Raw genomic sequence first — 26643 nt, forward strand, 5'->3', positions numbered from 1 at the left:
CGAAATCGATATTTATCATTTCAGTGCCGAAAGTTACTCTGTGGATCTCACAGGATCTATGAGATCCAGAGCTCATAAAATCATCTATTAATTATTAGTTAACTACTGTGCTGCATTTTTGATACTACGTTGCTCATGTTTCATAGAATTAATGTCATAAAGTAGGGTCGTTTGCATCTTTGTTCTAACGTTAGCATTAAAATAATACGAAGCATAATGTTCACGATTTATCGTCGATGATGACTTATTGTGTTACGAGTGCATCCTGTAACAAAATGTTACAGCAGAATAAATACAGGCCTTAACAATCGGGTACTGCGAGATGAGAGTGAAAGTGGAACTGAAATCTTCCACACGATATATCTGGACTGTGTACTTGCATTTTTGAATTTTTTTTATTTACAATACGATATTGCAATTATTGTTCGTTCTTCGTTAAAGTTGACAGAATTATGTAATTTTATATGAGCTGCTTGTAACAACTTCTTACGTGCCAATTATTGTATGCTAAAACAGATGTGAAATTAGATATTTCTTTCGCAATTATGATGACATATATCAGAATAAAGGGCCAAAAAATGAATAAGGAGATACAACAAATATTCACCATCGTTCCACGTTTTGCACTGATGTTGTTCAGAATGATTTCATCAATCTCAGTTTGTTCTACTACTACTAATGAATACTAACCACTACTAATAATAACCATCCTAAAATCGATGTGAATCTTTTATTTTACACAATTCATATATCTCTTAACATCTTTTACATAATGATCCAAAGTATATTTGTGACATTGAAAGACGATAAAGCTTTCAATCCCTTTCCACTGAAAACTTTTATCAAAATGTGTATCAAGCATCTACCTAAAAGTATCCTTCTCAAAGAAACTATTACCAGCTGTAATCAAAAGATTGGTCAGCTATTATATTCTAAGCATCCTTCCTTGATAAAAGAACATCCACGCCTACGCGTTATAGACTTACATAATAGGAAACTATTTGTCGATTTATCTGGAAAGGAAGATCGTTCCACATACCTAGATTCACAGTAGCTGTGTTGCAAACAAAAGTTGCCATACATATTCATAAGATTACAACAAAGGGTTCATCGCGTAGAACTGTCGGCTCCTCAAGGTGACCTCATCCTTTATCATTTTAATATTTAATACGGCAAGCCGCGTGAAAGTGCACTGCTTTTCAACGTTGACGTCCAATATGTCGATACGAAGAAGATCTAGCGTTTGAAATAGAGAAACTGAATAGAAATCGAGATTTTTCCTTATTGAAAGTTATGAGTGTTAGAAATTGTTTCTACAGTATGAGAAATCATAAAACAACGCCGAGATCAAACGGGAAGATAGTTTTGGTGTAGAATCGAGCAACAACAAATTGTTAAATTAAATCTTAAAATCGTCCTTCTATAAAAGATCAGAAATATGACTTATCGTTGGACTGCAGATTTTTATGTAAATTCATAGTTTTGATATAATTAAAAAAATATAATTAAATTAAAAAAATAAAAATTAATAAAATTAAAAAATATAATTATAAAAATAAATTCGGTCGAAAATTGTTTAACCTATCGAGTATTACAGAAAGCGCTTTGTCTTGGATATTTGATATATTTTTTCATACTACGTATGTGCATTTTGTGAAATCTTGCGCTTTCCATTTTCCTATAAATAAATAAAACTTTTCACCTATAATCCTCGTATCCTAAACAACGTAATATATAACGATTTAATCATCGATACACGCAATACTCCAATTATTTCCAGCAAAGTATACGATTAACCAAAATGAACGCCTACAGGAGCGTATAAATACAGCTTTCAACAGCCGTAAGGTCGGCGTGAATGGTACAATGGAACATTATGCAGCGCGCATCCGCCCAGTCGAGGACGTCGATGCTTCCAAATTAGTGAAACGGAAGTGGAACAGGTTCCACTTTCGCCATTCTCCATTAAGCGCAAGAAAGTGGTTTGTCACCATGATTAGAAGTTCACGGACATACTAAACAGGTGAAGTTCGCACGGTGCACGCATTGTGCACTAACCTAATTGACATTCTCCTTTATTGGACTTCAAGGATAGCGAAAGGGAAATTTATCGATTTATCATAAACAACTTTGCCTAGTCATGGATGTAACGGTATTAGGTTCTAAACTATTGTTCCAAACTATTTAAGACAGGAAAGTAATTCCGGTTCGACTATTGGCGCGCGATAAATATTTACTTTCGTTCGAGCGTAACGTTAGAAAGTCTCGTGGAATTAAACGATCGTAAACACCATCGGATGTCCCTGCACGCTCATTCTCGCGATGCTGCTCCAAGAGAAGCATACTTATACCAAACGTTGTGTAATAAGTGTTATGCATCGAACGATCGTATGGGGCAGACATAAAGCGAGATAAACGACGTCGTGGTCTTCTGAAAGGTACATTTCGTAATTTCGCGGGTGTGTTAGTCACGTGCGTGTCACTGTATTTTATTCCTCAAGAATCGTTTGGAATTGATGTGCGTTCGATGGTACAGGACGCGAAGCATTAGAAATTGCAGTTTCAATAGGGGAATAATGAAACGTTAAACATGAGACACAGAGGATACGCACGTAACCGTTTATTTGCGAATAATTTGTTTTATTAAACGTTGTTACGTATCTATCGTATACGTATGGCTTTTATCATGTTAATTAAATGACATTTAAAGAATCATTTAAAGACTACTGCGTACAATGAATCAGCTGACTCGTTAGAAAGTCGAAAGTCAATCGAGTAAAAGAAACTTATGGAAAATATTTATCTCTTATAGAAGTTTGTTACAGATAATAAAAAAAAAGGTACCAAGAATCAACGAATGATTTCATATTATTTGGTAACATTTTCAAACTCGAGTCAGAGATACTGTTGTGATAGTGATGAAAAAATTACGAGCTTTCTACGTTCTAAAACTTTTCACCTATTTCAAATATCGTCTTTCGACGTGTATTTATGATGCTTTTTAAAACACCACTTCCCGAAAAGCGAGTTTTTAAAATAAAAATAAATAAAAATAAAAAAACCAGGATATCGCAACTTTTTTTAAAGATCAATCCTAACGTTTACGTCACAGCAACTACGACCAACGTGTCGACTGTCATCGATTCGAAAAAGCACCTAACCGCAATGACGATCGCTCGAAGCACGTACCTTTCGTCTTTCCTTGTCGAAGAAACGATGCTTTGAGGATACAACAGAGTCCAAGAGAAATATCGTCGAAGAGGAAGCCTTCGTTACAAAATTCGATGCGTTTCCGTGCGCGCGCGCGTCAATAACACGATGAGCAGCCGCGTCATGAAAAAAAATCACGATTGAAAGAACAATCGAGCGCTCGCGGGCACTGCGATTCAGTTGTCGTTGGTACAAGAAGCGAGAGATCTACGTGACGTAGAGGCAAATGGGGAGGAATTACTTAAGTAGCGTGGTCGTGTGGTCGCTGGGACCACGAAAGGAGTCTTTGCGCGATGAATTAGACACCGGAAGCGGTGCCACAGACGAATTAGTCTCGGATGAGATCTTTTTCACCGACCACCGTCTAACACGAATTTTATATACTTTTTCCTATACCGCGATAGATTGAAATGTACTACACGACGATATTTAATTTTCATAAATTATTACCTAGTATTTGTGCATTTTTTCTCTCACAATATTATCCAAATCATTCGTATTGTTGAAAATATTTCGGTTTGTGAAATCTATCTTATTTTAATCGTCGTTAAAAATTTAGCAACGCCGATAACCACCTTTGACTACCTTGACTCTCATGTGTTATACAATACAATCGTTACATATTTGTGATTTCCAGCTTCAAAGATCTTTCTTTGATCTCTACCTTTATTTTATGCAGAAGCACTATCGTGCTTGCGATATTAATTAATAGCAATAGCGTAATATTAGTTCAGTTCAGATATAAAAAGTTATTCGATGGGAGAATTACTTAGGTTGCAGAGAGTTTATGCTGTAATGGTTTCGCTTCCTCTACGTCGAGATTGTGGAATGTGTATAGAAATCGAGATTGATATCATCGTGTGGATGATGGAAGGAAGAATAGTGTGTTTTGTACCGTGGAAAGAAGCGATATTTTCTGCGAAGAGTTTGCCAAGTGTAATACACTATGTGATTCAGAAGATAGATAGTTATTCTTGTGTTTAGATATCTATGTTTGCTGAGAAATTTTTATTCGTATACCGCTGTATGTGGCTGCTCGCCAAAATCGTAGAAGATTTTTAAATAAGTGAAACTTTCTCCTAAAATTTCTCATTAAGTTCAGCATAAAGATACACACGAAATTGCTAAATTTTGCAGAAGTTCTGCAGAAATCAGTAACCTACCTTCCTAGGTTACTACCTAACTCCGCAAACATATAAATTATTCGTTACATTAGGCACTCAGCATAATTATCGACTTTCCCGCGCCCACTTTCATCACCGTACATTAATTTACGAGCATAACAAGTCGATTCCTGTGATTTAGCTAAATCGAGGCTAGTTAGCTGAATTCGCAATTCGTATGCACGTCTCAAGGCTTATAGACGCGACTTGCGTTCTCTAAAAGACAAAGAGTTTAGAGAAAGGGAAAGAGAGAAGTATAATAAATGATTGTCACAATTATAGCGCTCGTGAATCACGATGCACGTGCACTTTAAACGACGTGACTGTTATTTGCTGGTCTATCAACTTCGTGTCCAATACGGTTCTCAATGTCTACTCCTAAAATGGTACGTCTGAATGAAAGAAACGAGAACACGTCGTCGAAACTGGATTTCATCCAACAGGTTCGACCCGAATCGTCAAACTTTTCCCTACTTTGGCGAAATAAAACGATTGATGATAAAGCACTGAAAGCGAATTATCGCGACTTGAAATAATTTTCCAGATCACCTTTTTTTATACATTAAATCGACCTAACGTGTAACTCAGAAATTATTTGAATTTTTTAAGAACCTGTTTATCTATGTTATTCTATCTTATTACTGGTAGCTTCATGTTGGTATTAAATTATTCATTCGCTAGAATCGTTAATTCTTAGTTGTCACATTAAAGTACAATCTACGATATTTCTTTAGAAGCAAGTTATAATGAAAACACTAAGAAACTAAACACTAGAAGAGATTCTTGTGACTAATCTTTATGGTTAAATTTGTTATAAATAGCCATAAGTTCGTGGAGTCAAAGTTATTGAACCCATGGTTTCTGGCACGGATAACCCTGAAAACTTCAAACGCGCAGAGGTAGATAACTTCAAACACGCAGCATCTCATACAAACGACTTCCTATTCTTCGAACACTAACTTCGATGTGACTCATAGTGTTAAAGCATGAATAATCGAAGATTTCATGGGATCACCAAAAGTTCTTGGAATTATATCATGTTATAACTCTTCCCTGTGTGGTCCACCCTGTACAATATATCAAACCTACAAGAACTCTATTATGAGAACTCTGTTATGTCCCACGAATTCCAAGCAGCGTACCAGGAATTCCTTACAGTCAAGGTTGTCACTTCCCAGACTCGTAAAAACGCATAGTCATACAGGGAATTTCCAGTTTTTTCCTTAGTACTTTTTATCAAATCAACTGCTTTTTTATCAAACATTGCTATCAAAAATGTACTTTCTACGATATTGAAATTCGATGACGTAGAAATACATGGAACGCACATAACAAAAGATCATGGCATGTCCCATAAAGCATGATGTTTATGAGAAATTTTCAAGATACACAAGTACATAAAATGCACACGACAACTAATAGAGCATTTTTTATAACGTCAAAAACTTTCACAAGTAGAAGTTTTTCATCTAAACTCTATATTTCTAATGACATTAATAAAAATATAAATTTGAATAAATATTCGCATTAGCCTAGATTCGACGTATAGATTTGATGTATCGGACCTGAAACATACTTCGACCCATATCATCTAATCCTTCATTCTCCGCAAAGATACTTTGATCCATCTTACAACAATGCCCCTTGTCTTTCACTTCGGCGAACACATCAATCTCGTCCCTCGGTAACACGGGTGCAGATGAAAATGACGTGTTCCCTTCATTCCCAGCATTGCTATCGTATGACGGATTTAGAAAGGGAGACACGCAATTCGTAAATAGAATCCGCGGTCCCGTCCAACCTGGTCGCGATCAATTTTCTTCCTCGGCGACTATTTCATTGGATAACGGTAACGCACTTAACGTTACTAATACGCCTGAAATGCATAAATGATTGCGCACGCGTTCGCGCCATTACTCAGCGACGCGTGCCAACTGCACGTGTATTTCAAGTGTATCGAATTTACCTGATCATCGATCGATCGCACTCGATATTCGTTAAAAATTTAATTTCTCGTATTATTACTTAAACTTGCCACTGATTTAGTTATGTAATCATTTCGCAAATGCGATGTATCCTAATAGGACACTCTTAGCCATTGGCCATTGGCAATTCTTACGAGTTATAACGTGGTTTAGTTGTCTATTCCAGATACAGATCTGAGGGCTCTGTCCTTTTCAACTACCTGCATTGGGACATTCGTTAAAGGGTCTTGTTTACCTACGATATCGGACAAGAATTTAAAATGACTACCTTCCTGGTAAACTATCGTGCTATATTATAGATAATAAACAATCAATAAATAACCAATGCGTTGTAGGTGATAAGCAAATAAGCAATTGTTCGTTATCGAATTTCATTCTATTATACGCTATTAAACTTCGATTCATCGGAAAATAATACTTTTCCTAAATCTTGTACTGTCCAGTTATGCTGCTGTACTTGTTCTCTACAGTCTTGTTCTTCGACGAAAGCAATTCACAGTTTCTGACATTTATGGCTGAGTGTTGAATTATTTCGGGACAGTTCTTTGAGACCATGTCCTTTGAAACGAAAATCATAAAGACTCTAAATAGCTGTTACACAAACGTTCAGATTATTTATAGCACAGATTTCATTTTAAATATCAATTTACCACTGTGTTTGAACGTTCGTCTTAAACTAATGTCCACAGCAAATACAACATCGAATCGTTTCCTATCCTCTCAAGCATCGTTTACGTTCTAAAAGTCTGGTCGTGGAGTATGAGCATATATTTAATTGCAAGAATAACTTCGAATTGTTGATTATTTAGTATCGATAATATAACATAACAATCCTCAAAATAGGCGTCTTAAATTCTTGTCTGCTACTGTACATAGAATAAATGCGCATTAAAATAAATTAAATAGCTCGTACCATTACTTAACTGAAATAATTAAGAATTTTTCTACTAATAAATTTTGATATATTAAAAATAAATAAGAATAGAAAATTAGACTATTTACGTACAATAATCACGATAAGTTTATAATAAATGTTAGTAACAAAAAAATAATAATTTTCTAAAACTAACAATATTTAATGTAAAAACATAGCGGCAATATCTAATCAAATAAATGTGAAGCTCCTTCAACAATTTTAGAACTATATCGCCAGTTGAGCCACTTAAATTCATTGGAAAATAGATGTATGGAGTCTATAAACCAATAAATCATCCTTTCTAGACCATTGAGCTACTAAATCTCATTCATTAACCATTGTGCAACGTGACAAACCTATGAAAGAACTGCATAAATTTTTACATACACCGTTACTGATCTACTTCTATTTGTCGATCGTTCGATCGATCTTTTTCATGCACGCGTGTACGAACTCTGCGTGAAAACTTTTGCAAATGTCGTATTACAAATTCATGATTTCAATGCACAAGTGCATAGGGATCTTACTTGTATTCCGTCTCTGACAACGGCTGGGTAATTCGTTTGATGGATGATTCAATAAATTGCGTCCGTGCCTGGGATGCAATTTTGTCGCGTCGTTGGTAGGATTTGTGCGTACGAGTTAAATGTATCGTTACATGTATCGATCGTGTTGTACATGAGAATGATACTTTTTACTGATCGTTGCATTACATTGGTAGAGTTTATTAATATGGATGCTGTTATATTGCAGTATTATTCTTGTATATCGTTATGTTGGCATCATTATGTTGTTGAACATAATATCGTTCTATTATTATGTCGTTACGCTGATGGTTCCTGGGATGTTATAATATCTACTCAATCTTTATATGATTGCACTTTTGCGTTATTTCTCTCGTGTTACAATGCTATTGTCTTACGTTCAATCGTTTTTACTCGACATTTACTCGCTAACATGTAGAACCTTCTTTTCTTTAAAAATTAATATCAGTCGTTAACTATTAACAATATTGAAAAACGTTTCGATCGAATACTGTTCCTCCATGATATAATTACGAATAATACCAGCAACGATTGTATAATATGATAAATATTTTGTTGAAAAAAGTCGAGATCTATTGAAATGAGGAAAGAAGATCTCTTTCTCCAATAAACTTCTTAAATACAAACGTAATCAAAGCGAGAGGCTCGATGTTCATCGTTGGTGTGCGAATTATACGAGGGTCAAGAAGTCCAACTGGACTTACCCTACCGGATCACCCAAGTTTATTCCACTTCCGTTAATCGACATTCCCCTCTACATCGTAGAGACTATCCCTTCCACCATGAAACTAATTGTTATGGGTCACTGACTGAATACTTGTTGCAAGACAGCCAAAGATAACGCAAGCCGCCAACGTTGCCGTTCCAATCACCACCACACTTGTTGCCACTGCACACTTGTTGCACTAATTCCATCGAACCAACTATCCTGTGGTGTCGTCCCTAATTGTTCACTTGAATGTATCTTTCTGTCATTCCAGTTTTTTTTTTTTATTAGAGTCAGAAGATTAATCGTATATTGTTATATCATGGTTATATAATAAGTATAGGTATATTATAAATAAACTGTGTGTGTGTGTGTGTGTGTGTTTATGCGATTTTATGTTTTTACGAATACGAAAAAATGCAATAGTATGCGCTGATAGTATGACGTTAAACGTATTGACTTTATTTGTATCTTTCCTTTGAAGTCAAGGCATATTATGCAGATTCATAGAATTTTTATTCAAGATAGTATGATTTTATGGAGATACTGAGTTCCGTTAAACCATTGTATGATCAATTTTATAGTAAACTTGAAAACTTTCGTTTCAATTCACTGAACATCATAATAACTATTAAACATTCGATATTCTGCTTACTTTTGCCTATTATTTTCGCTTATAAGTTTTGCATAAATGCATAAACGTCTATAATCTAATTTCAAGGAACCGAGTCGTTGATCCATTAAATAGAGACAAAAGCATTTGAGATATTAAATCAAAGAAGAAGGGACATATGCTTGTTGAAATTTCAAGTTCATTAAAATTATTATAGTTGCATGTTTTAATATTAGTTAATAACCAATTATGTAATAATATTAAGACTCAGATGTCAAATGTGAAACAGAAAGAAAGAAAGTTAAAGGTTATATGCGCATACGATTTCCAATATGCATAATATGCATATTTAATGATATATAATTGTATATACGATACGCGTCATCCTTTTAATCGCTTAAGCTCTATGATCTCTGACAAATGAACTCAAGAAGCATCGTTGACTAAAATTTCCGATAACATGTCGCAGAATCTGCAACATATAATATTACTTCTGCGTTGCTCGGATTTATTGTTTTATTAAGAACTGATAAATTCTAAATTTAAATATATACTTGAAACTAGTTTCTTACGTTAATACGGAAGGAAATTTCTACTTCCTACTTTTCTAAAAATAAAGAATTAAATATTGGAATATTTATTTTGATATATTATTAGGAATAAATTGACAACACGTTAAATAATCGCAGTAACAAATATCGAACTAAGGAAGAAACATGGAAAAATATATTAGAAATAGAGCCAATCAATGCATTACTTTGTTTATCGTTTGTACATAGTTCCACTTGATAGGAACATTTAAATTGGTTTCTCGAATCCAGGCTGATAGAATATGACGTTGCCCTTTTTATTACAGAACATACGCAAAGAGACCGAGGAAGAATCACAGCACAAAGCCACGTGAAATATGACGCTGTAAAGGGGAAACACGTATATCTAAAACGGAGTCATTTGCGTGCAGCACTTTGTGTCAGCAACTCGTACTTTTTATCACAAAGCGTACATTTGCTTGCTATAATAATTATATCTTCGTAAATGAATTACGACCTTCGACCTTAAATAATCGTGAAAATTGCACAACTTTTCCTTGACACAAATTGCTAATAATAATAATTGCTAATAACTCAGCCAATTTTATAATTATATAACTTTTTAAATATTCTTTATATGGAAAAAATTGAAATCTCCGCATCTTTGAAAGATACAAATAGGGAAAACTTATATTAGTATCTTAGTATTTACTTAAAATTTATGTTCGCGTTATCTCCGAACAAAATAACCTGAATTGCTTATTTTTCGATACCAAAGTGTGCGTGTCAAGTATAAAAAAAATCTAATTGCACTACACTATAGTAATCAAACAGTCGGCAAGAAAATATTGGTCGTTATCTAACGATAGTTTCGCAACCGATAACCATGGGTCATCGGTGATCCACGAAGTATGTTAATTGTAGATATCGTGACATCGTTTCCACTCTCTACTTTTTATCCAACCTCGATACGTTAAATAACAAATGTACTAATCAAATATTCTATTATTAGTTCGTTCAACATTAATAAGACCTCGATGTTTACGCAACATTTTCAATTGGGAGCCGAATAAGAGAATTTGGTGGATAACGCGGTCGAGGTCATTCACTCGACCGACGTACCGTATGTATGTAAATTAATTGCGAGACAAACGCGGTCTCGAAAAGCAAATGTTCCTTTTATCTGGCGACAAGACAAATTATAGATATTTTACAGCCAGGAAATCAGTCTGCAAACAGCAGCCTGTGTTTCGAGCTCGGCAACACGACCACGTTAATCGCTCGCTATTATAATGATAACTGGAGCAGTTCACTTATTAAATTACTCATGTTTGTGACTTGCGACACTTGCATCTGAACCTTCGTAACCTCGTTCGTAGACGTTTCGAAAATTCCTATTAGACACACGTCGATTGGAATGCTTAACGAACATTAAATATTAATGTGCGATCAAGTCGATTATATTTACACGGCGTTCCAAAGATTTTCAAAGCTTTGTTAATTCTTTTATGAATAGAAATAAGAAATTTTATGAAACGCAAGTTATTTTGAAAGTCTTGCTTCTTTTGTATTCCACATTTCTCTTGCAACTTCATTTCTAGAATTTAAAATAATCTATATCTATATCTATGCTATAACTATGATTCTATATCTATCGAAATTTAATCGAGAAATTCTAGAGCACGATCGGTCTATTTAAAGGCAAATTTAAAAAGAACGCGATTGAAAATATCTTTTTCGAACGTTTTATGATATTTTCAGAAACACGAATATTTCTGTTTTTTCGATTTGTTTTCATTCGTATACGTATGTGTCGCTTTCACATAGCTTTCTGTAATAAAACGTACGTTTATCAATGATATGTCCTCGAATAAACAAACATACACTTTGCAGCAATATCGTTATTTTACAATTAAATTATTCGTTAAATGTTCCATGATAAACGACTTCGCACCTCCATGTTGTCGTATCACAACAATCAATACTGTGAATCCGGTGTCATCCGTCGCCAACGAGCCATGATCCATTAGCTAGCATCCTAACAATTTGTGTTTACGACGCGCCACGCTCGCAGGAATTACACATACGTCAATATTGAACATGCCACCGTTTATACAACTGATTGATAACGAGTCCATGGTATCCATGATATCCGTCAGCGACTTTACGCGATATCCCTCGTTGTACCATCGAACCGCATATCGCCATTGTTAAACAGGTCGAGATTTCGAATATGCGACGAAATTTCCTCGTACTGTACTGCAATTACACCGGCTACGAAAAGTATCGCCATAAAAACCTATTTTTCAACGAAGACCTTTTTTATCATTGAAATTTCATTTTCATAGCGTCAAGTTTTTATAATCATATGAAAGTATACTATTAAATAGCAGGAGATTTAATATATTCGTATTTGATTAATTACTACGCAAATGCTGTAACAAATACAAGGACGTGGCTTGTCGTAATCATCGTATTTTTTGAAACATCAATTTTAACGAATTTTATATTTTATTTGCATATTGGTACCTTTTGACGTGTTTTCTATGTCTTCAACTGTGTCTTTAATTTATAAATCATCTTCCTCGCTCTTATCTCGAAAGTCGAAGGAAGACGAGATTTTTGCAGGTTGACGGCGCAGTCTCGCTTATTATTCTTTGCATTGTCATTACTGAACGACAGGCGAAAGAAGAATATTCGTATACCTTTTACATCTTCGGGAAGCAACCTGGCATTTACGGAGACATTTTAAGCGTATCTTTAGAACCGTGGAGTATAAGAGCACCTCGTTCCCGCGAATACTTGCATGCATCCATACACTCTAGCATACTCCACCGTTTCGAATCTCCCAACGAAGAAAAAGCAATCTCCTCTTCCATCTGCAGACCCTTAGTTCATATCGTATTAACGCGATTGTTTAGGAAAGATCAACGAAATTTCTTCGCTATTTTTCACAAGAGTAAACAAGAGAAGAATTCAGAAAACAACTTAGCACGTACCAAAATTAATTTAAGAAAAGGTCAATATTTGTAAAGCAATAAATTCGACAAATTTAAATATTAAAATAGACATTTCGATTTGCCAATCTTCTTACAAAAGCAAAAAAGCAGAAATCGTGGACATTTTTCACGAGTGAAAAAAAGATAAAGAAGGCCAAAGACATTAGTAAGTAAGAATTTAAATAGCAAAATGAGACATCGCTATTTATACTTGCTAAAATATTTCAATAAAAAAGGTAGTTGTCGTCAACCTTGGGTCAACTCTTAACGCGTATCTCCGCGTCGTCAATTTCCTTTACAGCCTTTCGTGTAATTTCGACCGTTTACGGCTATTCTACGATGTCATTGTGTTCGATCGTGCTTATTATTCGGGAAAAGAATGAAAAGAAGAAAATTGTTCGTGCGAGGTTGTACGTGCAATTCTCTTCTGTCCACTCGACAACACATCCCGTGACATTTACATGACGACTCTTGCGATCATCTTGCGCCATGGAATCTCTTCCAAAGGAACAGCGTTGGAAGAAGCGAAGATCTAGTGCCGCATGAGAAGCCAATCGCGTCAGTGGTCACGTTTCCATCGGGAATACACGAGCGATTTTGCAACGGCTGAATACAGACTTTCAGAGCCCAACGTTTCGGAGGAAACCGCTTTCGTACGGTCTTGCAGGCGGCCGTTAGTCTTCCGAGCGGTTACTTCAGCGTTGTTCAAGGAACATTGTGTAAACGCGAGGATTATTAAGGTTCGTTGCGATCCTGCTGATGCAATCCAGACGATATCGATTATTGATGTTTGAATGGTTTTGGTAATCTTATGTTCAGCATTTGATTGACCCTTTGACGACCACAAGCAAAGTAACGGATAAAAGTAAGTAAAAGCAAGACGAAACGAAATTTAGAAAATTGAGAATTTGAAAATTTAAGAGCTTGAAAATTGAGAAGTTTGAAAATTGGAGAAATTGGAAAATTGAAATACGTAACTGCCTATTATGTTATGATATTGAATTCTCTCGGAGAATTATTACAGGAGCAAGTCCACGTAACACTAATATCGATTGATAGCTTTTTAAAGCGATTGAAAGGAGAGCATATTTATACCTTCGATTCAATAACAGAGGTTGCAGCTAATTTTCACAACACTTGTTGCAACGCTTTTCTTATATGTATGTATTATGTATATTGTACGGATATATATTATCATGATTGCGAAAACAGGTAAATGAGAACAAATGTTGCGTTATATATTATAGAAACGTATTATCACAGATACGATTGTAAAAAAAAAACAAAGAATTATTTTAAGATATCAGAAGGTTGGTTCGATCAAACCATTCTTTAAATAAATTACAGCTATACTCTCCTTAATGAACTTCGAATGTAAAAGGATAAAAGGCAGAAAATAAAAGCAGAGGAAAATGGTGGGAAAAAGAGGAGATAATTTTGGAGAATAACGTGAATGTAATTCGCGGTTGGCACATTCAACGAGTCTAACGAGTTTGCCAAAAGATACGCGTTGCATTGTTACTTCACTAGAGAATACTGGGTAATCGTCGAGCACGGAGAAAATAATGATTACAATGGTTTCTTGAGCTCTGCGAGTGGTGTGAATGGCTTTGAGACATTAACCTCGAGTCATTTTAGCGTTGAGCAACAATTTCGCGGTTTATACTTGATTTGTTACCACGTAACAGCTGACGAAGCAGAGCGGAAATCCTCGAACCGCGAAAAATATTCTCAACTAAATTCCTCCACACGCATAATTCCTCTTTATTTCTTCAAAACAATTTATATTGTACGTCTTACGATTATTTATGAATAATATCTGCCACGCTCTATTCATATAAATTGTTTCTTATCTTGTTCCTATGTTCATTCGAGCAACATTTTCTAATTTTATAGCCACGCTGTATTACAAAAGATTTGTTAACTCTTTTTACGCTTTTTAATTATTTGGATGAGTGAGTGAACGATTTAGCAATCATTCTCCCCAGCGCAAAGATTAGCAATAATTCAATCGATTAAATTCTTTTCCTTGGAAATGACATAACTTGAAAACACTGTTATTTCAGATATGCAAATAACAGTCTTTAAACACGATACTCTTTTATCGATCAAATTTACGAGCAAAAATGACAATGATCATAAAACAGGATCAAATAATGCTTCCGACATTTTCTAATTTTTCCAACGATCAGAATTCTTTCTAATTTGACAAAACTCACAAAGAGAACAACAATTTTCTTCCCAATTCTATCACTCTCGTACGAAGACTGTAATCTACGAGTCGCAGTATCAAATTGTCACGTTCCTTTACATCATAGTCTATCGTGTGTTATCAGCAATCAAAACCAATTAACGTCGAATGCACAGCAATTAGTATTAATGAATCAATGCCTATTGTAATTCATACAGGCGCCTCGTATCAATTAACATCCAATCAGTACAAACCATTAACGCCACAAAAGTATGAACATTATCAAACCACCCTAACGAACATTCACTCATCTTGTTAAATCGCGCTGTTGCCTCATCAATTATTCTATACAACAACGTAACAATCGATTTTATTGATACGATCCAATCAGTTTCTATTTATACGGTTTCACGATATGTTGATACAGATAACCGTATCAATATTTCACGGATAACGAACGAACCGATCGATCGCGGCCAATGACGCGCGTAAGGTCGTCGATTTACCTGGCTAACACGACTTGAAAGTACAAGCTCCTGGTATTTTTCTTGCAAAATCCTGTCGTGCTCGCCGGTACTATTCCGAGACCGCTTGTTCCTGGTTGAAAATCTGGGTAACTGGTATAAGGACGGTCACCCGCAATCGTACCACGTGTTATAAATCGTTCTGTCTCGCTTTTCCTCTTGATCTATCGCGAGCTTACACATCCGCATGTATCGATACTTGCCTGTATATACGAATACATTACCATGCAAATGTGTACGATAGTAGATCTTAAACGAATCTTTAGATATTCTCTTCGTGATATATCAGCTATTCGTAGCTTCTCACAGTTCGTAAATCTTTTTAGAAATATTTTTTCTTAGAAATAGAAATTAGTCGTAGAACAGGTATTCTAACGCAATATTCTAAATTAAGTATTGGATTTTTATCGCGCGCATTTTCATGCACATAGGTTTGGAATGGGATTTGGAACGAGACGCGCGAAGAAAGGGAGCTTATCATAAATAAAGTTTATTTAACAGTTATTTGACAGGGTTCCTAAAAGAACTGTTGCTGTTGGAAGAATAAAAACATCGCAGAAAATATTAATCATTTCAAGCTGACGAATGTTCTTCGAGAAAATTAGCAATAATTCTTCAACTAAACACTTTTTATTGTTGGAATAAGTAATAACAGATAATACTGAAAATAATATGTAACAGAATAGTATAATATAAGAGAAAAAGGAACGAGAGACTTAAAGTAACATCGAGTATCTCATTATTCGTTCGTCGAAACAAAAAAATGTCTGTTTGATAGACGATAAGGAGTATCACACAGTATTGTATTGTACAATAGCAACAATGTGGTAGTGTATAGTACACGAATGTGCGTGAAAGTGCGTCGCGATGCCAGTGATAAATGCAATGAGAACACCGTGTGGTCCGAGTTTTCTATAGCCTTACAGCTCGTTCTTTCTTTGATAGTTTCTGTTGCACCTGCGGCTGTTCCATATCGCCAGATCTACGAATCGATTGGGATAACGCGTCGATCCTAATGAACTCACGCTCGACGGTCAGCGTTGGTTAGTTATACATGTATACTATATATTCTGGTTGATTCATAGTAAACTGCAGGTTACTTTGTTTTAGGAGAGAATTAAAATAAGGTTGAACAGTTGCACGATTTTTTTCAATTTCGTTATGGTTTTCTTGGTAGACACGTGTTATTATCTGCACACGTGACGCAAATGCTAGAGATTTAGAGTGATTGTAGGTTGATTTATGCAATGCGTTAAATTGGTAGAAATGCTTGAAACCTATACATATATTTTAATTTAATGTAATTTATAAGTTAGCGAAAATATTCTAAAAATATAAATCAACACTAACAGGATTCGTGTTCTATTCTTGGTTAATGACAATAATTTCTAACTCTTGTAATGTACAAATCCTTTAAATTGATAATAAAGTACATATAATTTCATATGGTGAGATATTGCTATCAGCTTGAAATCGTATACTTTAGAAAATTGTTCTTTTATGTTCTCCTTATCTCCTTTCTTTGTTTTTAGAATCTATAATCTATAGTCAATATTTCTATATACTTCATCTTAATTAATCTTCCTGTATTGACAACTAGCCAATATTAAACCAGTAACGATCGCAGAGTTTGAGTTACACCAGAATTTCCTTTCCTTCTTATCTCATGGCATTTTTATTTACAAATGGATCATTATTTCAATATCGAATCAGGTGACAGATTTAGTAGCGCTAGTCACATGTACTATCACTACTATTCACCGACAGTACCATCATCTCTACACAACATAATATCTCTGCACAATCGCTGGAACGGTGGTTAATGCGATTTAGCGACCGAAGCTTCGGAAAAAATGCAATTAGTAAGAGAGAAGATTCACATTCGCCAATTTCGCGTAACTAATTCGCGTTGACACGGTTTCGCGTACTCCTGACTCATTGTTCTACTTTAATTTTTCTTCTACAAGTATACACGGTGGATATACTATCACGACACTCGTGCGTACGAACAGCACCGTCAACGAAATCGTTGCCTCGCTGTAAACGTATCCTGTCTATTAAGCAACTTACACAGGGAATAATTTCTATTATGACGCGCGTGTCCCCCTAATCGAGCTGTACTGCCATGGAGAAAGTATAATAAAGGCAATGAAAGTTCATCGTGATAATTGATTACGAAACCAACTGCTTCTGGCTCGATGCGTTACGAATTTGCGCAATTGTCGCGTGAATTTTAGTTCTCAGCGTCGAATGGGAAGTTGTTTCCATTTTAATGTGCGTAAATAGATATTATATTTAGGATTTTATTCTATCATTTTATCTATCATTATCAATGACCTGGATACCGTATCTTTAAATTTATAAATTATTTAATTTATAAATCCGATGACCTAGAGATAGTACGTCTTTGGAATATTATTTTAGTTAGAAGTTAAAGATTTGCAGACATTTACCTTGACCAACATATTCGATTCACCTATCGAATGACACCAGAGATATCCTTGTACGATTTCGAAAATTTTGACCTATATTCCAAAATGTAACGTTCGATCAGACGATACTGAATGAGATATTACAGAAAATTGAACTTAAATTATTATACATTTAGATTCATTCTGATAAATGTAAAAATCTTTGAACGTTCAATGTTAAAATTATCATATATTTTGTGAGCAAATTGTGCGTCTATAAGTCATAAGATTTATTTCTACTCGTTTTTCATTATATTTCAAGCTCAATTTCATCCAAGGAATGCTTATCCCCATCCTGTCCTTTCTTCATAAGATCTATTTTACTCGCACAGTCTGTTGAGCTATTAATCTATCTTGCAACTTCCATGTAAATCCAGACATCTGTATATTACTGCTCAAATCAAAAGCCTTGTTTTTGCACGTGTTAAACACATGTGCTCAAGCGGAGTTCGAAGTACCCCACTGTTATTTGAAAATCGAAAGCAATCGAAATTATTAATGACTTACTTGCAAACTTTCCAGACATTATTCTTGTCAGATATGATTACTCTAGCAATCACTATTCTACGAGAGAGTTCTTACTATACGAAACATTATTCCACAAAAATCATATATATAAGCATTACATTTAAATAATTTAACAATTTTTATTAATTAATAAGTTGCAAAGTTTGCAACATTGATATACGTAGCGTAATATATTACGTTATAAAAAAAATTTGTAGCGGTTAAATGTTGTCATTCATAATGTCGAACATAGACATAGAAATCAGTTAGAGAATGAGTCCGTTAATCCCCTAAGTACAACGAGTCCAAGGCTGTGTTGTCGCAATACAACTTTCAGTGGGCTCTGAGATCTTCAGCTTAATAGCTAATTATTTCTAGATATTTGGAGCCGCATTTTTTCGAATAATAGTATACAATTTCACAATCGACTGTACTCGAAACGTATTATCTCTATTAAACACGAAATAATTTTCAGAATTTTCTAATTATTGCAGATAAAACAGAAAGGGATTGAATTGGAAGATGTAAAAATACAAATGAAAAGAAGAAATTGCAAGATTAATAAACAGTTCTCTATAATGAGCTTTCCATAATATTAAGCTTTAAGCTTTTTCTCCGCTGCCATACACATACATATAGAACGTTCAAATATTATACATAATTCATATTTATTTGCAATAGTAATAAAAATTAAATTTCTGTATGAATAGAATTTCCCTGTACTACGTAATAACGAAACATTCAACCCTAATCGACTATCACTTTCTCATCTTCTTATGTTGTTGTTGTGAATTAGCCCTTTTTGCATACATCTGAATCTCATTCTTGTTTCAACAATCAAAAGTCTTGCGATATTCCAAGAAAAATTTGAACATAAAATTGAGCAGAAATTCACGAGTATCGATAGCAATTATCTCGTACATTCTTCAACTTTAAGAAATTTTTCTTTAGCAGGACGACACGATTGAGTGAGAAAAGCGAAAGTGGACCAAGAAACGTAGCGAAGCTACTGCTATTATTTTAAATACGACAAGGTTCGCGCGCATCGCAGATTAACGGTTTTAGTCAATGCTAACGGTGCATCAAAACGAACCTAATAGAGGAGCTTTTTGCAATCGATTCCGCAGCTATTGAATTGCCATTCGAGCATCGGTCATCGCGAACAATTCGGATAGAATTTCGGAATGCAATCCGATGGTCCCGCGGAATGTAATCCAACGTTTAGCGTAGCGAGAGGTTAAATAACGCGTTAGGTAAGTCGATACGCAATGTTCGAACAGTAGACTCACGTGCAGCTCGTGTATACATGTGCACCTTCATTTCGACGGTAAGTTCACTTCCTGAATGGAGACCTACTTTACCAAGTGGCTGACAGATCGGTTCCATGCGCTCGAAACGTATGAAGAAATCCTTTGGTGTTCGTTGAAAGTGATTTTTATATCATTATAGACATACGTACGAGTCTGAATATAGGTTAATGTTATGTTATTGTATTTATAACGTGTAATTTGTATTTATAACGTCTATATTTGTAAATAGTTAATAACTAGAAAATTTTTAACTACAGCTTGCAAGGGATGTTGGGATTTTTTTAGAAGAAACTTGATGACTTTAGGTTAGTTTAAATAATTTTCTAGAGTTAAATTAATTGAAGGACAGCAAGTTTATAAGAGTAGTTGGCACTTGATGCAACTGACGAATTAATACAAAAGTTGGCAGAAGAACAGTGATACATTTGATTATAGAGAACTATATACTTTACCGATTCTAAAGTTTTGGTTGGCATATGTGTAAGTAGTTGTATTTGATGTGTAAGCAATATGAATAATTATCTTTGGCTTATGTCGTAATTTAGTTAAACTAATAATTAAATTATACATGTATGTATATGTAAATATATGGTGAAGTTTCTGTTTCGTTAAATAAAAATCATATCCTCACTAACATAAATTGTTCAATCAATGATACATCGAGAAAATTAATAAAAAAACCTATAAAAGATTTCTAGAAAGATCGTTCAAATATCTATGCAAATGTGTATCGATCACAAACATAATTATATGAAAATGTTATCAGAACTTTAAAACATGATTCAACTATTCAAATTTACCTTACATAAGATATATGGAATAATATTATCATAAATTTTGTTTATCTTGATCATTCTCAAAACTAACAAAATAAAATATCGTTTTGTATACATAGTGAGTTCAAAAACATGCATTGTAAGCAGCACATGTTTTTTCAACCATTGATTCTCACGACTGAGCATATTCGATATTACATATATAGAATATTTTTCTTCGTGCCCTTTCTTTCTTTCATTTCCTTATTTGAATAAGATACTCGTGCTCAATTGAATTTTCATGAAAACGACCGAACATTGGATACGTTTCAAGAGCCGACCTTACCTCGATGCTAAAAGCAACAAGGTGCACGAAAGATGGATCAGGACATGAGTATGAAATAAAAAGACACGAAACCCTCAAATTCTCATTCATGGCGCCGCAGAGGCGACTGGGTACCCGATGACCAAACTATTTATGTGACGATAACAACGAACTCTCATAAAGCAAAGAAGCTTTAATTAAATTTCCCATCTACCTGTTAAGAAATAATCTACCTCATAAAAAAAACATTTCCATGAACGATATTATTCTATATTCTATATAATGATCAGGGTCGTCTTGCACAATTCTACTAACGCTATTAACGAAAGAAGCCACGTTCCAAATTACAAATATTAATAAGTATCCTCGCATGACATTAACATTGTTTGGTAGTAACGTAAGTGAAATTTCACAAGTAAAGTTGGTAAATTATTAATTCATTATTTTATTTGATGAAAAATGATCAGATTGTAAAAAAGATGTCTACGATCATTTCTAACCTGTCAATCTACTAATACATTTACAACTATTAATAAGTATCCTCGTATGACATTAACATTGTTTGGTAGTAACGTAAGTGAAATTTCACAAGTAAAGTTGGTAAATTATTAATTCATTATTTTATTTGATGAAAAATGATCAGATTGTAAAAAAGATGTCTACGATAATTTCTAACCTGTCAATCTACTAATACATATTATTTATTGTAATTGATAAATTATTATGCAAGAAAAGATCCTGGTTTCGACATTATCCGTCGATATTATCGCGCATCGACTTACTTCGATTACTTCGACCGAGCAGTCAAGTCTCTCCTTACAAAATATTGACGTCAAATCGATAAAACTGCAACACCTGCATAGACTTAAAAAAGAGCAATTGATAGGCTCACCTGGATGTCTTAAGGATTCTCCATCTCTCTTTGTTCGCAGTTACTCTTCCAATCTTGCCGCAACTATATAGATCCACCGACAGAACGTATCAGCATTTCTTTCAACGAGACTCGTCGTTTCTCACTACTAAATCACCACTGTGGTTCTTTCAGACACACTCCTCGTGCACTTTGAGTTATTCTATCTCGTACCAAATGACAAACATCCGCTTAACCTTACTTTGATAATATATTACATCAACGATCAAACTTGATCACTCAATGTCACTCAGTCTCCAATTAAATTCAAACCAATTACCACTTACTTTCTTCAAATTCATACATGCAATTTGTTAGAAATATTAATAGTTTGTACGCGGATAAGACGTTGTCATTGCGCAGAATCGTACCGGCAGTTTACGCGGTCTTTTATTTCCCGCGCGTTGAATCGATCGTTATGAATGTGACCATCGATCGATGTTGCAAATCTTTGAGGACAATCGATCGATAAAAAACGAGATCACCAGTCTCTCTCTCTCTCTCTCTCTCTCGCTCTCTCTTTCTCTCTATCTATCTATCTATCTATCTGTCTGTCTTTTTCGTGTTCTGATCCTGAACGATGTATTCTCACGTGTGGCGTGTCTTTCCGTTCGTTCTTCTTGTCACGTTGGGAATCGCCGCGTTCACCACCGACAACGATCGATCGATCGATCACGATCGACACCGTTCTCCGTTGACGATCCCGACGTACCACGATCTCACCGTGAGCAGCGAGCCTTCGCGACTGCGGCCGCTATTTCGTATCTACTCGCTGTGAGCGAACGATCACCGGTGAATGCGCGCGCGCGCCTGTGTATAGTAAGTGCCTTGCTAACTGGCCGGAATTCTGTCTTGCCAGCTGACCATAGCTATCCCTGCCATCTCTTAGAAGGGACTTCGTATAGCAGAGTATCGTGGATTTATTAAAAAAAGTAAATCGTCAATTTTAAGATAAGAGTTAATTCTAAAAGTACAGTATTTATTAAGATGAGGATGTTATACTTGCTGCATAAAATTATACATATTTCTTAACTAGTCGTAATAGAAAATACGACCATTTTTGAATACAGAAAGTATTTGTACAGCGTTCAAATGTATAAAGTTTGATATCATTTGATAATATATAATATACTTTCAAATGACTAAAAAAGATTTAATACCATGAAAATAAAAGAGCTGATAAGAAAATATTTCATTGGAAAATGAGGATATGTGTCAATAAAACTATTAGTATGGAATGCTGAAAGAAAGAAATTCTTAGCTGTTAAGTGATTGAGCAATTAGTAATTTCTTACTTTAAATTTTCTATCTGATAACGACCTGTTGAAAGATTTATTTTTCTTCATTTTCATAATTTCCTTAATTTCCTATTTCTTTCGTTTCGCTTGTCCCAAGTTCTAACATTCAACTCTTCACATACAATTCTGACTTCATGATCTCCGTAGTATCTTAGATTAAATTTAATATCACACACAATATCTTTATCGTCTTGCGCGTCGACACAGAATCCTTGCTTTTAAGCGTTGCATATCTCAAGCCTTGTATCAATTAACGAAATTCATTTCCAGCTTGCGGTCAGTTAACAAGACACTACTGCATACAACATCCTGCATACATAAAACGATAATAAACGATCGTTCACGCACACATTGATCACTAAGTGGACTAGTTGGGATAACGTGGAGGAAAGGAATGAAGGTTCCAGTCTCGCGATGGGTGGTAAACGACAGATAAGATGCATCCTCGTCTTTTTTCCTTTTTTCGATTCTTGTCTGAATAATATGGATCCTTAGGTGGCACAGAATCGTACGTGTCCTTAGCGGCTTCTATTTTGTGTCGCTTGGACGCCGCACCGCAGGGAAGAACGAGTTTTATAGCAGGTGGAAAATCTGTGTCCATCGTCGATTTATGTCGAAGATGAGGATGAAAATAAGAAGGACAAGACGCGTTATTTATGGCTGTCTGGTCGGAAAAAACACACGAGGAAAACGGACCGATTACATAAATCCAGAAAAGAGGGATACATAAACGTCATTATGGGCATAAATATGCAATTTGTAGATGCTTCAGGATATTATGCGTTTGAATGTAGCGAATAAACGCGATCGAGTTGGTGTGTTTATCACGTTTCCCTTTTCAGTTAGAGATATACGCTAGATAGTGGATAATGATGGCATTTAATCCATATTGATATTCATGTTTATATTCAAGGAAAAGGAGATTTTAATTACAAGATCAGATAAGCGAGATTCAAGGATAACGTGTTTTATATTTTACTGATGGCCAATTCATTTATGATAATTGATCGATTTTCAAGATTAAAATGTATGAAATCTTTGTGACGTTAAACGGGACATGTATGACTAAGATTCGAGTATTTTAAGATCGTTTCCTATTACGTATTCAAGGTGTCTGTATCGACAAAAGGATAATATCGAAGGTAAGTATCACGTAAGACAATAAAAGCTCGAATACGTTTCGTTATATTTTACATAAAAGCTTTTACGGTATATAAACCAAATACCAGACTTTCATCTGATATACAATCGAAATAACTTTCTATTATCTCACAGTAATATGTCTAAAAAATATGTATTATTCAAAAAAATTGTACAAAATTTCAATGAAAATAATTTATTAATTTGTATAAGTTGATAGATTGTTTATATTTATTTTTAGAAGAAAACAATGCAGTTTGCGTTTCGCATATGTTACACATCGATCGAATATGGAAACTAAATACAAATTGAAGAAAAATGTATTTGCAAAGCATTTTGAACCGATAATGCGTTGAAAGAGTGTTACCGTAGCAATCGAGGTGACACAAAAACGATGTAAATATGCACGCGACAAAACAGGGAATAAGAAATGTGGTAATCGTTTCACTTTTGAAACTTCATCGAGTCTGTTGCAAGACAACGTTGGTAAACGATCTCGTATTTCATAACCAGCCGATCTGATTTTCCTCATTACGTGTAAGCTTCCTTCTTACGATGGCTCCTCTTCCTGTCGTTTCTTAGATAACAATGAAGCCTAATTCGCGGCACCTTCGGCCCTTATTTCCGGTCTCACGTTCATTCTAAATGGAATCAACGATCTTTTCATCTAGTCACCTCCTCGCTAGTTTGCTGCTCGTTTAGACAATTGACTTGAGAAAGAATACTGCGGCTCGTTTTGACGTCTAGGGATTATTCTCTAGTAAGTTTAATAATTGACTCCGATTTTTGTACGAGATATATAGGAAATATTAATATTACGTCGCGCGAGATGGTCCGTGCGTTACACCTCGTTACACTGATCCGCAACAAACCCAAGGAACCACCATAAACCGAACCTTTTTAGCTTAATTTCTATTCATATAAGTATTTCTGATTTATGATTGGTCCTTTAAACAGTCCTTAGGTTTTTTACACGCCCTTACTAATTACGGAGAAAGCGGATCTTTGCCCAGCGAAATACCTGGGTCTTCTCAGGAACAAAGGAAACAAACACCCCTATTATCCCACAAGAAATAAGGGGATTAACCTGCTCGTAGTGTCGATTATTATAATCGTAGCGGGAATTTAGGACTCCCGTTGACGCGCTTCAACGCGATATGAAAAGTTAATTTTTCTGAGAAAATTTGTCGTTCCAACATTTCATGGTGAATTACATAAGCGCAGAAATAATCGGTGAAAGGGATTCCTATTCGGTTGACAACAGAAGTCTCCTCGAGACAGTTAATTATGTCGATCTTTCTGACTGTGAAAGTATCTACGTCTATGTAACCACGAGGATCTTAATGCGCGAGAAATCCACTCTGACAACTGATATATTCCAAATATTCGGGAATTCCAGTACTCCGATAAAGACTGTAATCTTTATGCAAGTGCCTTAAAAATTGCTACAGCAAAATATTAACATTTTACGGTAAACTAAACCTCTTTACCGATGCAGAAATTTAAGACCATATCAAATTTTAGTTATAATTGTATCTCATTACAGTGCTAATAAAATTTCAAATATTTTATATAGTACACAGCGCACGTTCAGAGTTTCTACAAGTATCCAAATCTTTTTGTGAGTCATTGTTCGTACACTATACAATTCAACCTTAAAACCATTTCTCGAAAACTTCATCTAAATTCCTCCACTTGCAAAGCAGTCCCGTGAAGCGTATTTTTATTTGTATGCGGCATTGTGATGCGAGGAAAGTTCAATTTATTGGCCAAAAATAGCTGACACACTCGGGTTCCTTACACGAGCCACAATGCCCGATACACGTATCTAATTAAGATGCGCATAGCAGTGAAATACGCCCACGCTCGAGGCCTATCTCGCCTCTATAAACGCCCTATGTATTCCGAGCATCCAACGATCGCGACCTTGAAGAATACTAACGACCCATCCAACGACATGTACACCAGCTGCAATTCTTCCGGCAGTTGGCTGTTGTGTCGGCGTCATCGTTCCTTACAATTTCTACGATATAATCGGTTTATAAAACGAACAAGCGAAAAGCCGACACGTTTCTGTAAATATCATCTGATTTCGCAATGGCCAGCCAACATTTCGAGCGTGAAAGTTCTGATACCGCGACCAGCCGGAAAAGAAATGACTATGGATATCGTGCGAATTAACTGGGTGGTTCGGTGCAAAGGAACACGTTTAATCGAGTTGAATAACGTTGAATAACGACGTTACGTGATCCTCAGACTCTTTTTCGTTTCTCCTTTTCCACTGTGTCTTTGAAGCTTGGTGCAGCATCTTATGCTTTTGTGGGATACTTCGCGTTTCAAGATATACGAGGCTTTACGTTGAATTTGTTGTAATTTATGTTTACGAAGGATATAGAACAATACAAATGTATCGTCGAGAATAGATCAGGTATTACTTAATTGTAATTTGCTACAGTTTGTGTTTAATTCAATTTTGAACAACTTTTATCGCGTACAATTAGAAATTGAGAACAACGAGCAAATGAAATTTTCTCTTAAAATTTGT

The 26643-nt window shown here is 35.1% G+C and overlaps 1 protein-coding gene across 2 annotated transcripts in view; it reads right to left on the reverse strand.

Annotated features, from left to right (window-relative positions):
• Window positions 1–22428, reverse strand: part of LOC132915200 (torso-like protein) — a 34424-nt gene extending 11996 nt beyond the window's left edge. Inside the window, exons 1-2 of one of the 2 annotated variants that reach the window (XM_060974935.1) lie at window positions 22253–22428; window positions 21643–21705 (exon numbers count right to left, since the gene is read on the reverse strand). The gene's annotated coding sequence lies outside the window, so the exon portion shown is untranslated. Of the gene's footprint in view, window positions 1–21642 lie in introns of both variants that reach the window. The other variant, XM_060974929.1, reaches the window with a different exon arrangement.
• Between the last annotated feature and the right edge of the window lie 4215 nt (window positions 22429–26643).

This window comes from Bombus pascuorum, chromosome 1 (genome assembly GCF_905332965.1).
Source record: "Bombus pascuorum chromosome 1, iyBomPasc1.1, whole genome shotgun sequence".
Lineage (NCBI taxonomy): Eukaryota > Metazoa > Arthropoda > Insecta > Hymenoptera > Apidae > Bombus > Bombus pascuorum.